Here is a 12,651-nt window from a genome sequence, read left to right on the forward strand (position 1 = left end):
CTGCTACAAATTCTGGTCATCAACTCTGGTTTTCAGTTGAAATTGGAATTGTTAATTTACACAATAATAGGAGTGCATTGACGATTTTTTTCTTAACTCGCAAAAATCTTCAAACAATTTGCTACCGATTGGTGATAAATTTTTTTGGAAATAATGAAATAGGGGGGATAACGCCTTTTTTTCAGGGGTGATTTCTCAAAAATTTATTTAAAAAAAAGTACTAACTAGCAAATGTTTGTTATTAGCTCGCAATTTTCTCCAAAACTACTTCAATGAGGAAAAGAATAAAAATTTGGAATATCTATACATGAGGGGCTAATTGATCGGATCTTCCCATTCATCTCTTTGTTCTCATTCCTTGAAATTTCATTCATCTATCGCCATCTGGTGAAAAGCTCACGATTTCCGGTGTAGACTGTTTTGCCGACGCGGAAATGCCGTCTTACCGATGGAAAATAAAATTGTGTTATTGGTGAAAATGAAATTTTTCCGACAGAACTCTTTAAAAAATTCAATACTGTTCATGAATTTTCCTCGAGTTTTCTTCACTTTTTCCAACTTCATTTTTCATCAGATGTTATCATTGATAGATGGCAGTGCTAACAACTTATTGATTCCCCTAGTCCGAGCTTTCGCAAGCTTCCATACAATGCGAAAATGGCGCCACCGTGTGCTGTGTCATTGAACAAAGAAATAAAAACGAGAGCATTGAAATCGATGCACGGGAGAGTGCAGCTGAGCCAACGTGCATTCCACAGTAGTAATAAAAGTCAAAACGTTATTGCAGACGCAGTAACAACCTCTTCAATATCCTCAAACTCGCGTTGTAAAAAAGTTGGTGGAGTACTTGAAAAAAAAAATCTGGGAAATTTGATTGACTTCTAAATCTGGGAGGAGAATATAGCCAAGCTTTCATCATTTCTACTGATGCTCACGGCAGATGATTAATTTGATTATTGATTTTTTGTTTGCTTATGTATTTTTGGGAAATTACTCAATGAATGAACTTCATGATTTTCACGCCCCTGGGGTGAGATTATCTCAGTGTGATCTTAGGGATTGTATACATTTGTATTTATGTTTGTGTCTTATGTTCTGTTATTGCTTTGTGGCTTCGATGGGGACTCCTGGTTGAAACCCTCAGTAAAGAATTGGAATTGGAAATAATCTCCAGATGTAGACTGACATCTGATGGGAAGAAAATGTGTGAATGACGAAGACAATCATCAAGATTATTTACTTGACATTTTAGCTGAGAATCACAGCTGCAGGATATATTTATAATAAATGCACGATTAAATTCATTAATACTATTTAAAATCCCCCTGCCCTGTATCGCGAGATGATGATGCTAATTACTGATCATTGTCATTGCGATATTTTCATGTGTATCATGTGATACCGCATGATCATGCTGCACGATCTTTCTGTGAGATATTTTTGAGAGACTCTCTATTGATGTTGGCGAGCAATAATTAATTCAACTACTGAATTTTCATCCGCACATAATTTTCGGAAAATTATTGCACGAATGAACTTAATGCCTGTCACCTTGGTTTTTTGTCTACTCACGTGTGCTGCAGGTCTTCAAGAACGTTAAAGAGATAGTCTAAACTGTTTTTGGACTCACCTGAAACATAAAAACAAGGAAAACGGTTAGTTGCGAGGGCGTGGAGACCGTCTGTTGATTCAGGACATTTTTTTTTGTCTTCATTTCTTATTTTTTGCGCTTGAGAAATTTTGTCAAGGCAACACCTGCAGACGAGAGGGCTCTACTCTGGCTCTCGTCCAACACTCCTGGGTTATTGGGTTGGATTACACATGGGAAGGGCTCGAGACTCTCGGGGAAGTACACGGGTTTGGGCTCTGGTGGTGGAGGTTTGGAGGATTCTGATGGGATTCTTTGAAGTTACAGGTCAACTACTCCGGCTTTTGGGGGCTCCTGAGCTAATAATACTAGGGTTACATAGCCGGGGTGTAACTTACCCCTCAGGGATTTTTTTAGAATTTGAATTTTTCTTTTTCCTTTAAAAACGATATCTCTCGTTAATTTTTAATTATTTTACAATTTTTAAAAAATTGCTATTGATATTAAAATATTTTAAAAATCAATTTCAACAAAAAAAAATTGATTTTAATATTATTTTCAATTTCTATTGCTATTAAAATGTTTAAAAAACAATTATCAATAAAAAAAAGAACTTCGTGAAATTTTATGAAATTTTTTCTACGAATTTTCAATTTTTTTATAATTCAATCACCAAAAAATCATCTCCAATTGAAAAAATGGGTTCACAATTTTTCAAAATTGTGAATAAAAATATTTATCTACAAGAAAAGCATAAAATTTCACTTTAACCAAAAAAAATGTAAAAATATCAATAAAAAAAATTCAACAAAAAAAAAGAGAAACTGAAAAAATCAACAGAAAATAAACGAACCTTTTAAAATACTAGCAAGTGTACCTTTGAAACACGTACAGCCCATAATAAATCCCATCATCACCGTATGAACTCGGCACTTATCTCGTTTATGTGATACTTCAAGTGACACTCGTATGTCTCGTGCCTTCGACGACACCTTCGATTATAATTTAAATCTATCGTTCTGCCGTGACCGGAAGCTACCAACCGTCGGCACATGACGCATTTACACACACGCGTCTGTCACAACTGAGGGACAGTTCAGTTACTGGGTAACGGTCATTGTCTTGTTGGAACGGGGAGGTACCGTTTATTCATCAATTGGACTCTTTCATCGTAATCATAAGAATGATAATTCATTGCGGGGCAAAATGGATTGAGCCATTTGATAGGCGGGAAAATTTCCGTTCCAAAACACTGGCCATAAACCCCTTTTGCCCCGCAATTTCATGAGTTATCGCGAGACCAAACAACCGATTTTAACCGGTTTTTCCGTCATTCCAGGGGAACCCCCGGGGCAAAATGGGTTTATTACCGGGGTTTTCAAGCAGAAATTTTCACGACTATCCGACGAAACGATCCATTTTGCCCCCCTCTCATTTTGAAATTTTTAAAATGTGAACGTTATGGGCTTGAGCGTTTATTCACTGGAAATCGAGAAGTAAAATGATATTGACGACTAGAATGATCGGAAATTGATTGAGATAAGTGCGTGGGATTCTGTCTGGGGGGTGACTGATGACAGAGTGAGCGATAAAATCCCCCAGAATTACGTCCGCAGTGCGACAGAAACGAGTGAAAGAGAGAAAAAACACACGATACCCCGACTCGTTGAATTTTCATCACGTCCTGGGATCATGGGATAATTCGGCAATCATTAATGATGTAGAAAGTGAGTTACACGTGTGGTGGAATTAACGATGAATCCGAAATTCGTGACTCCTGGTGGGAGGTGATTGATAAAAATGAGAGAGAGTGTTTGGTGGAGATAAATCCAATGGAAGTACTGCACGAGGTAGTGCAAACCTTGGGGCATAATCGATCGTTCCATAATCATTGTGTGATTGTATGATAACAGGTGTTATTGCGAAAACATGGGCATGAAGGATGTTTTATTCACGTGAAAAGGGAATAAAAAAAATTGGAAAACAAATTTTTATCATGTCTTTGCGAATGTCACGCGAATGAAAAAGCAAAAGCCGTCATTGTTAGGCTCTACTACCTATTTAAAAACAAATCCCTGTCGACACAAGCTAAACTCAAATTGTCTAAGGCATCAGTCAGGCCGGTAATAACCTATGGTTGCCCCGTCTCGCATAATGCAGCCCCCACCCATATCGCCAAATTCCAAGTTACTCTAAACAGTGGAAGAGTATGAAGAGAACGAATGGAAGAAATTTCTACCATTTTTTACAGAAAAAAAATTCACTCTATCAAATTCCAACGAAAGAATCATGTTTTTAGATTAATGACCAATTAAATTGCCGTGTTAAAACTTTCAAGTGGTGGTATAGAGTGTGTGCTTTGATGTTGGAAGTGTTGGAGATGGATGGATGTCGAAAATCGATTTGTCGGTGGTACCAGTTGGATGGAGGGTGAAGGGGTACTATGTATTATAATTATGTAATGTAGAGGTGGGTGAGACTTTGACAAGAGTTCCGAGAGATGGAGACGGTGAATAATTAGCTTTTCATTATTTCCGCCCTCAAAATCAGATAAATCTCAAAATTCAACTAATGAGAGAGAACTTTTATGGGGGTCAGTTATCACCCCATTGGATAGATCAGGAAATTCACTCACGAATTAAAAAAAAATCCCACAGGTGCAACTGTTGTCGAGTTATCGGGAGAACAAAAATTGACGGGAAACAGAATTTTTTGAAGTCATGGGGAAACGGAATTTATTTATCTATTTTTATTTATGAATGAACTTCATGACCTTCACTCTCCTGTTGTGAAATTATCTCAGTGTTCTCTTGCGAGATGATGTTAATTATTGATTATTGATGTTGCGAGGTATTTTGAGAGATAGTCACATGTCTTTCGAGTTCATGGTGCTATAATTTTTTACGAGTCTAAGGATAATTGCTGTCATAAAGCACCCCTTCCCCCGGCGTTTAATGCGTCGTGTGGCGCTAGCTAGCGCCACGCCAGACATCCTCGAAACCCCCCTTGCCACATCGCCATTGAGAACGGTAGGCAGAGTGAAAGATTGAAGTGGAATATTCAACGTGGGACGAGTATGAAGCAAAAGCGAGGAAGTGCCATTGACAATCAGGATAAATTGCCCTCTCCCCTTTCGTCACTACCCCTTTCATTCACCCTCATCCCCTTTTATGGACTCGAAGTAATGAATGAATATATCTTGGTATCATGAGAGCCATTATCGATAATGGGAGATGATATATTTCTAAATTATTAAAATATTTTGATTCAAGTTGAGGCGAGTCGAGTGGCCAGTCTATGGAGGACGATGATTACAGTGACCTTGAGGAAATTTTCTCTCATCGAGGGGTGGGGCAAGGGAGGGTTGAACTATAAAAAGACGTCGAGGGGTGAGTATTTAGGCGTTTCTTTGATCCAAGCCGTTTTATTGCCCCTTTTCTGCTCAATTTCTTCGGTAAACAAAGACGTTGGAATGAGAAGGGGGGAGGGAGGGCCTGGAGGGGGATGCAGGTGGGATGGTTGAATAGGTGGGGAAATTTACCATGAAATCAAAAAAAAATTCAACCTTTTTGCTCCCATAGAATCGGAGTTACAGCGAATGGAAAAAATGATTTAGCGATCGATAAATGATCGATGAAAATCGATCAACAATTTTCTCAGGATCTTGTGAAGTAAAATAAATTATTCTTCTTTCCTTGGATGTCAACTTCCCTGATCTATCGGAAGCAGTGGAGATGAATAAATCTTCAAATTATATTCGGAAACGGAAATGTCGCTGCCTCTCCAGCGGCGCTAAATTCAAAATTCCAACAGTGATCTATGATATTGGGGCGATTGAATTGCTTTTCAGGTCTACAAGGATTTCTTATTTTTGTTTTCTGGATGCATGAGTATCCCCGGCACTCTATGCAGACGACTTTTGGCACGAGGTGGAGGCAACCAATCAGCCTAAGTGGGGGTAGGGGGGGGGCGTACAGGTCGTCTACCTTTTTTTCCCCATTTAAAAATGAATGCCGAGTGAAAAATGAAGATTCCGGGGGAAATTAATGCCCCTCGCCATTGTTGATGTTTCCACAGTAAAAAATCACCCCAGCCGATAGCCAGGGAAATTTCTCATCAAATAAAAAAATACCCCTTTTGCCCCTCGAATTTTCTTTCGTAATTTTCTCCGGAAGTTGTGGAGACAAAATGGTGATCATATATTGTACTTTCAACCGGAAATTTTTCTGGCTTTCGACTGAAATAATTTTCAATAAAAAATTCCGAGATTTTTAATTCTCGCAAAATGAAAAGTTGATGATTCCTATGATTTTGAAAAATAATTGGAAAAAAAATTAATGATTCTGATGAAGACCTTTTCGTCGCCGCATGAAACACCAATGCAGCATCAAACATCACTCTGTGCAACTTTAATTGGATGGGTTTTCGTGTACGAGAGGTGAATGACATCCAGTTGAAGCATTTGATCCAAACCACTCACACATATTCATATTTTTCCAGTCCCTTTCTTACTTTTTTTTTCCACTCGATATATTTTTTTGCACATCACGCGTCGACATTAATCACTCATATCGCTTCCAATTTTATGTTTCTGATGAAAAAAAATGGGAGAAATAAAAATTGTTAAAAAACTGTTTGGGTTCGACTGGTGGCTAGGGGTGGGAGGGAGAAAAAATAGTCGTGGATTTTTCTTCCGGGGGAGGAGTCAAGGGCTTAAGGTCGGATTTGAGAATCGTCCGAGGAGACGTGGAGAATCGATTCGTGAGGTTAAACTCGACTATCAGCGGCTGAGTGGGCTTATCTGACGCTAATCCTCACCCTCTGACGAGTGTCTCACCTTGACTGACATGACTCTATCAACAATTGTTGAGATTGCACGGATATACGTAACGTGAAAGAAAAGAAAAAGAAATTTTTTAAAGAAATTTTTTTTCATTTGATAAAATTACTTCATTTCGGGAGCCATTTTCCTGCTGGGATGGTGGTGAGAGGAGGGGACTGGGGTCGGTAATGACCCCTTTCGATAGATCAGAAAATTTGCCATGGAATTTAAAAAAAATCATCCGTTTTGCTCCAGCAGTTTCCGAGAAAATCCTAAAACAATTTTTCTAGGCTATTTATCGATCGCTAGATCATTTTTACATGGGTTGGGCGAAATGGGTCGGAAATGATTCAATCGGACAGCCCGAGAAGTATCCTATAGAACTGAAAAAAGACATTTCATTTTGCGCCAGTAGTCCTCCTAAAAATCCTAAATATTTCCATAGATCATTGATGGTTTGATAATTTTTACGTTTTCTGCTGTAACTCGGGTTCTGTGGGGGCTAAATGAATCGTCTTTTTTTAATTTGTGGGTACATTCTCTGATGTATCCAATGGGGTCATCATCAATCCCTCCTCCATGCAAATTATTTTCAATTTTTTTCCCGATAAAAAGTCAAGAAAATGGGAATTGCATTGAGGATGGTTGAGAAGCCAAGAAACCGTCGAGTTGGGATATTTGATTAATTGAATTAGTTTGAATGACTTTTTTTTCGTTACAAAAAGTGTAAAGTCCTCTTCACCGGCTCTCCCACCACTTCCACGTTCTCGACCTCATTTAAAGTAGAGATAAAAGGTGATTCAGGAGTGGAAAAAAAATGGAAACTTTCGTCCCTCATATTTTCATTGCGCCATGATTTTTTTTATGATTATATTTGTTCGTCTCTCGGTCATGGGATCGGAAAAATAGAAAATTTTGCGATTCAAAGAAGACAGGGAATAATTCATGTGCCGAGGCTGTTCTGTGTGTGCACTCTCGGCAATTAAACTTGGTTTGAGTTTGTATTCGCGAAGTGAAATGAATTAATTGATTTCATCACTGACAAGTTCCTGTCATCGTGGCTTTGGAATCATTGAAATATTCAAATTTCGTGATGACTTGAAGTTTGGTATCAGCAGCAAGGAATTGTTGTCGACTTTCAATAAATGTTTCCAAAGCATTTTTTTTTTACTTTCAATACATTTCTTGAAATGAAGTCTTTTGAATTTCAAAAACATTCTGAGAATATTTTCTCAAAAGTTGAAAAAAATTTAATGAAAAAAAAATTAAAAACGAGTTGTAGAAATTAGAAGAAATGTTTCTTTTCAAGTAAAAAAAATGTTTAAAAAAATGTTTTTTGAAAAAAAAATGATGCAATTTTTTTTTGAGGTTAGAAAACGTTTGCAAAACTTCGAGATATTTTTCGCATTAAAAAAAAATCACTGATAATGAAAATTAAAACGTAAATTTTTGGAACTGATTTTCTGTTTTCATTATTGAAATTTATTTTGACATCCGGGCGGTACCCACTGACCCCAGCCAAGACACTACGTAGGTCGTCGGGTCACGAGGATGTTAGGGGTCGATGTACGTCACATTTGTTATTGTTTGTTTAATCAACTGCCACTCTTTGTTATTCTTCAATCAAGGTGAACAAAAAAAACAATTTTTCGGGTATATCTCGGGGATAGAGGGGGTGGGGGTGAGCTTATTGTAGAGGTAGGAAAATTTCCGGTGGAAAACACTCCGGGCTGATTTTTTTCCTCCATTAGTCCAGGCGAAATACGAAAAAAACGGCTCGATGGCCCAGAAACTGACTTCACGATATTCCCACAACCACTGGGGCTAAACGGGTTCATTTTTTTTTTAAATCATCGCTAAGTTTCCTGGTTATGGAATGAGATAATTTTCATGAGAATTTAGGGAGTAGTTTCCGAGAAAATCCCAATTTTTCGATTTTCAAAAATTTTACTTTTTTGTTAATTCACAAAAATGATTATTTTCAGTTGCTTTGTGCTTCAATTCGCATGCAATGCTCCTGAATCACGTGATGATTGAATACTCAAGCCCCGGAAAAATTTCCCTAGACCAAAACACGACGAATTATTGATAAAAACAATTTTTTAAACAAAAACAAAAATAAAAATTTTGGTCTTTGTTCGAGAAATGATTGAATCTCTAGGTTTTTTAGTGGAAATATTGATCAGTTATACTTTTGAAACCACTGAAATAATCCACAAACACCAAACAAATGGAATAAAACACTGGAAAAATGTAATTTTTGTGCTCTTGCAACCGGAAAATAATCATGAGTTACACGACACGAGTTGAGGTCGAACACCAACTGAACCCTCTCCGGGCGTCACGACGCCGACGCCACCTTTCCCGAGTACACGAATCCCACCCCTTGATTCATCCAACCCCCCCTGCCCACCCCCGCCCCTCTTGAGCCCGTAGGGTACCTAGAAACTGCAAGCTCGAAACGTACGCGCACCTTCCGTCGTCGGTTTAACGCAAGTACATGGAACTGGTGGATGTATTACCGGCATAAAGCATTATCCTATGGGTGGCTGACCCAACACGACCTGTTCCACTGGTTTAAAATTTATTTTCACCCATTTTCAACACATTTCGAGACACTTTAGCACAATGAAGTACTTTGAAAATTGAATTTTCAACCAATTTATTTATTTTTTCATTCTGCGGTGATTCGAAGGGATGGGGGTGTGCTGGTTGAATAGGTCGGGTCATTTCCCATGAAATTAAATAAAAAATCGTCGTTTTTTCTCCCATAGAACGCAAGTTACAGCCAAAAATGGAAGTGATCTAGAAATCGATTATTGATCTATGAAAATTGATTCGGGATTTTTTAAGGATCTACTGAGGCTAAATGATGAGTTTTTCTTGTCAATTCCACGAGAAATATCTCACATTCTACAGTAGACAGAATATTGAGTAGCTTCGATTCCGTAGATTCTGAATTAAAGCGAGATGATAGAAAAATTGATCAATGATCTATGAAAATTAATCTAGGATTTTTTCACAAATAACTGGAGAAAAATGAATATTTTTTTAAAAATATTATAAACAACGATCTTGGTCCAATATTTCCATAGATAATTGGAAAAAAAAATTGAATTTTTCATCGGAAATTTTCCAGTAATCCGATGAAATGTATTTCATGCCTCGCCATTGAGTACGAGAATTATTTTCCGGGAAGAAAATTGAATTCTCCATTTTTTTCAATAGAAGACCTCATTCGATCGGAAAATATGTTGTACATCCCCGACGCCGAATCCAAGAAAAAAATTGAGATGAGAAAATGCAGGCGGAAAACTCACTCCATCCCGGCATTTTATTATGATTATTTTATGACTTTTGCGTTACACACAGGAATGAATGCACCTGTAGGTATATCTATGGTAGTCACGTATAGTACTTATCGATTTTCGATTGACTTGTACGTGTATAACGGAATGCATCGTCAGGGGCTCGTTTTCATTTCCCCTGATGCCAAAGCCAACCAGTTTCCTCGTGGTGGTGGTGGTGATGGTGGTGGGTAGTGGTGCTCATGTGGCTCATAGTTTTAGGTACGACAGGTTGTTCCACAGATACTGCCGGTGTCACGCGAATAACTACAGGTGCAACCGAGAAATCGATCTGTCTACTTTTGTGAAGAATGACTGATCTCCGGGGAGGTCAGCAGTCTCATCACACTTCAAGTTATTATTTTTCATCCGATTACTTGAAGATTTTTTGGTATTATATTCACATAGCGTTTTGTAGTGGTGGTGGTGAGCTTAATTGATAAATTCGGAGATGTATCGTCTCATCAAGAAAAGTGGAAAATTTGAAAATGATCTAGAAGTTGATTGATCTAGAACAATTGATCTTCTTATTGTCAATCGAGTGAAGAACTTCACCAGTTTTCCAATGAAAAAAAAATTATCAATTTTGCTCCCATAGAACCAGAGTTATAGAGGAAATTCCTAAAAGGATCTAACGATCGATAAGTGATCGATGGAAAATTCATTCAGGATTTTCTCAATATCCACTTGGCCAATTTGCACCAGGTTTTTAGAATTCTATAGTACATTTTCCTACCTGTGGAATGAGGCAAAAACTATTAATTTTGAAGGACTGTGAAAATAATCTAGAAATCAATGAATGATCTATGAAAATTCTTTTAGGATTTTCTCAGGATCCACTGAGCCGATTTACATCGTCTTTTTTTTAATTTAATGGTAAACTTTCCGATCTAACGAATGGGGTCATTTTGACCCCAATCAGCGTTGGCCAATTGGAGACCCTCCATATATCGATTGTGTCTGAGCTTCATTCAATAACGTCTGTGTCTGGTAATCTGATAGACAGAAAGATAAATGGCTACCGACGCAATTCCCCGGGAGACGGGCCAGAGGCAATCACGGCGACCCTTCTTGAATTTCCGTCACCCCCAATATTCCGTCACGCAGGTTATTTCCTCGTTTGGACAAGACTCAAACTTCGATATTTGTTCCGCAACGTGTTAATAACTTTTTTCATGAATCCTTTACCATGAAAAATGGCCATTAGGTGTGGGGGAAAAAGTCGTGGGGAACTTTCGAGAAGGTAGCTGAGGATGAAGAAGAGATTGATGATGTATGCTGGAGGGAAGTGGAGCGAGATATCGAGTGTTCATTGATTCCTGAATATGTTGAACTAGATTTGAGGCGAATTTTGACTTTGTAGTGACTCTGGTGGTTGACTGATTTATCATTCGATTTTGAATGCTGTTGATGATTGCAGCGGATCAGATGACTGACGCCTGATGTGTAACTATATTCATGAATTATTTGTTGTACGAAAACGATCGTGCGCTTGAGCGCGCGTGTTAAAGACAAATCGTGACACGAAAACCGAAAGCCGACCAAAGTCGAACACATGCGGGCGGATCCGAATGTTCGATCAATGAAATTCGAGGAATGAGCGTTACGCTACAGCTTACGGCGTATGTTCTTTTTAAAATAGGATACTTTTCAGAGTTCTGAATAGCCTGTCGCTTAAATAGTTGGAATCAACGTTCACCCGGCTGAAAAATTCGATTTTGGCGAAAGTCGATTTTCCCCCTGGAAAAACGGAAAATCTGACCCTTTGAAAATCTGCAAAAAAAAACTTTTTCAGTTTTGACTTTTCCCACATACTTTTGAGAGTTCTGAATAGCCCGTCACTTAAATAGTTGGAATCAACGCTCACCCGGCTAAAAAATTCGATTTTGGCGAAAGTCGATTTTCCCCCTGGAAAAACGGAAAATCTGATCCTTTGAAAATCTGCAAAAAAAAACTTTTTCAGTTTTGACTTTTCCCACATACTTTTGAGAGTTCTGAATAGCCCGTCACTTAAATAGTTGGAATCAACGCTCACCCGGCTAAAAAATTCGATTTTGGCGAAAGTCGATTTTCCCCCTGGAAAAACGGAAAATCTGATCCTTTGAAAATCTGCAAAAAAAAACTTTTTCAGTTTTGACTTTTCCCACATACTTTTGAGAGTTCTGAATAGCCCGTCACTTAAATAGTTGGAATCAACGCTCACCCGGCTAAAAAATTCGATTTTGGCGAAAGTCGATTTTCCCCCTGGAAAAACGGAAAATCTGATCCTTTGAAAATCTGCAAAAAAAAACTTTTTCAGTTTTGACTTTTCCCACATACTTTTGAGAGTTCTGAATAGCCCGTCACTTAAATAGTTGGAATCAACGCTCACCCGGCTAAAAAATTCGATTTTGGCGAAAGTCGACTTTCCCCCTGAAAAAATCCAAGATCTGACACTTTGGCCCCCGGTGAAAAAAAAATTTTTTCAGTTTTCACTTTTTCCACAAGAACGATCGCGCGCTGAAGCGCGCGTGTTAAAGACAAATCGTGACACGACGTCGAACACGTGCGGGCGGATCCGAATATTCGACCAATGAAATTCGAGGAATGAGCGTTACGCTACAGCTTACGGCGTATCTTCTTTTTAGAACAGGATTGCAATTTCAATGATTGAGGAGTCATTTCAATGATTTGGTTCAATGCTCATGACGCTTACAACAGTTGCATTTGTGGTTACTGTATCATTTTATGAGCATCTCTATTATTTGATCATTTTCGACGGTGTCTGGACGCTCTCACCAAATTGCCAGATCTTTTCTTGAAGTTCGAGGCTATGTTCCTATCACAAATTCATCAGGAATCGCACGTTTTTATGATCCCCCATACAAACAAAGTATTTTACGAGTCTGGGGGGG

The 12,651-nt window shown here is 38.3% G+C and overlaps 1 protein-coding gene across 2 annotated transcripts in view; it reads right to left on the reverse strand.

Annotated features, from left to right (window-relative positions):
* Positions 1–12,651, reverse strand: part of LOC107044439 (phosphatase and actin regulator 2) — a 61,907-nt gene that overhangs the window by 26,717 nt on the left and 22,539 nt on the right. The gene's annotated exons all lie outside the window — the stretch shown is intronic.

This window comes from Diachasma alloeum, unplaced genomic scaffold (assembly GCF_001412515.2).
Source record: "Diachasma alloeum isolate Michigan unplaced genomic scaffold, Dall2.0 Dall_scaffold_00742, whole genome shotgun sequence".
NCBI classification, from domain to species: Eukaryota; Metazoa; Arthropoda; class Insecta; order Hymenoptera; family Braconidae; genus Diachasma; species Diachasma alloeum.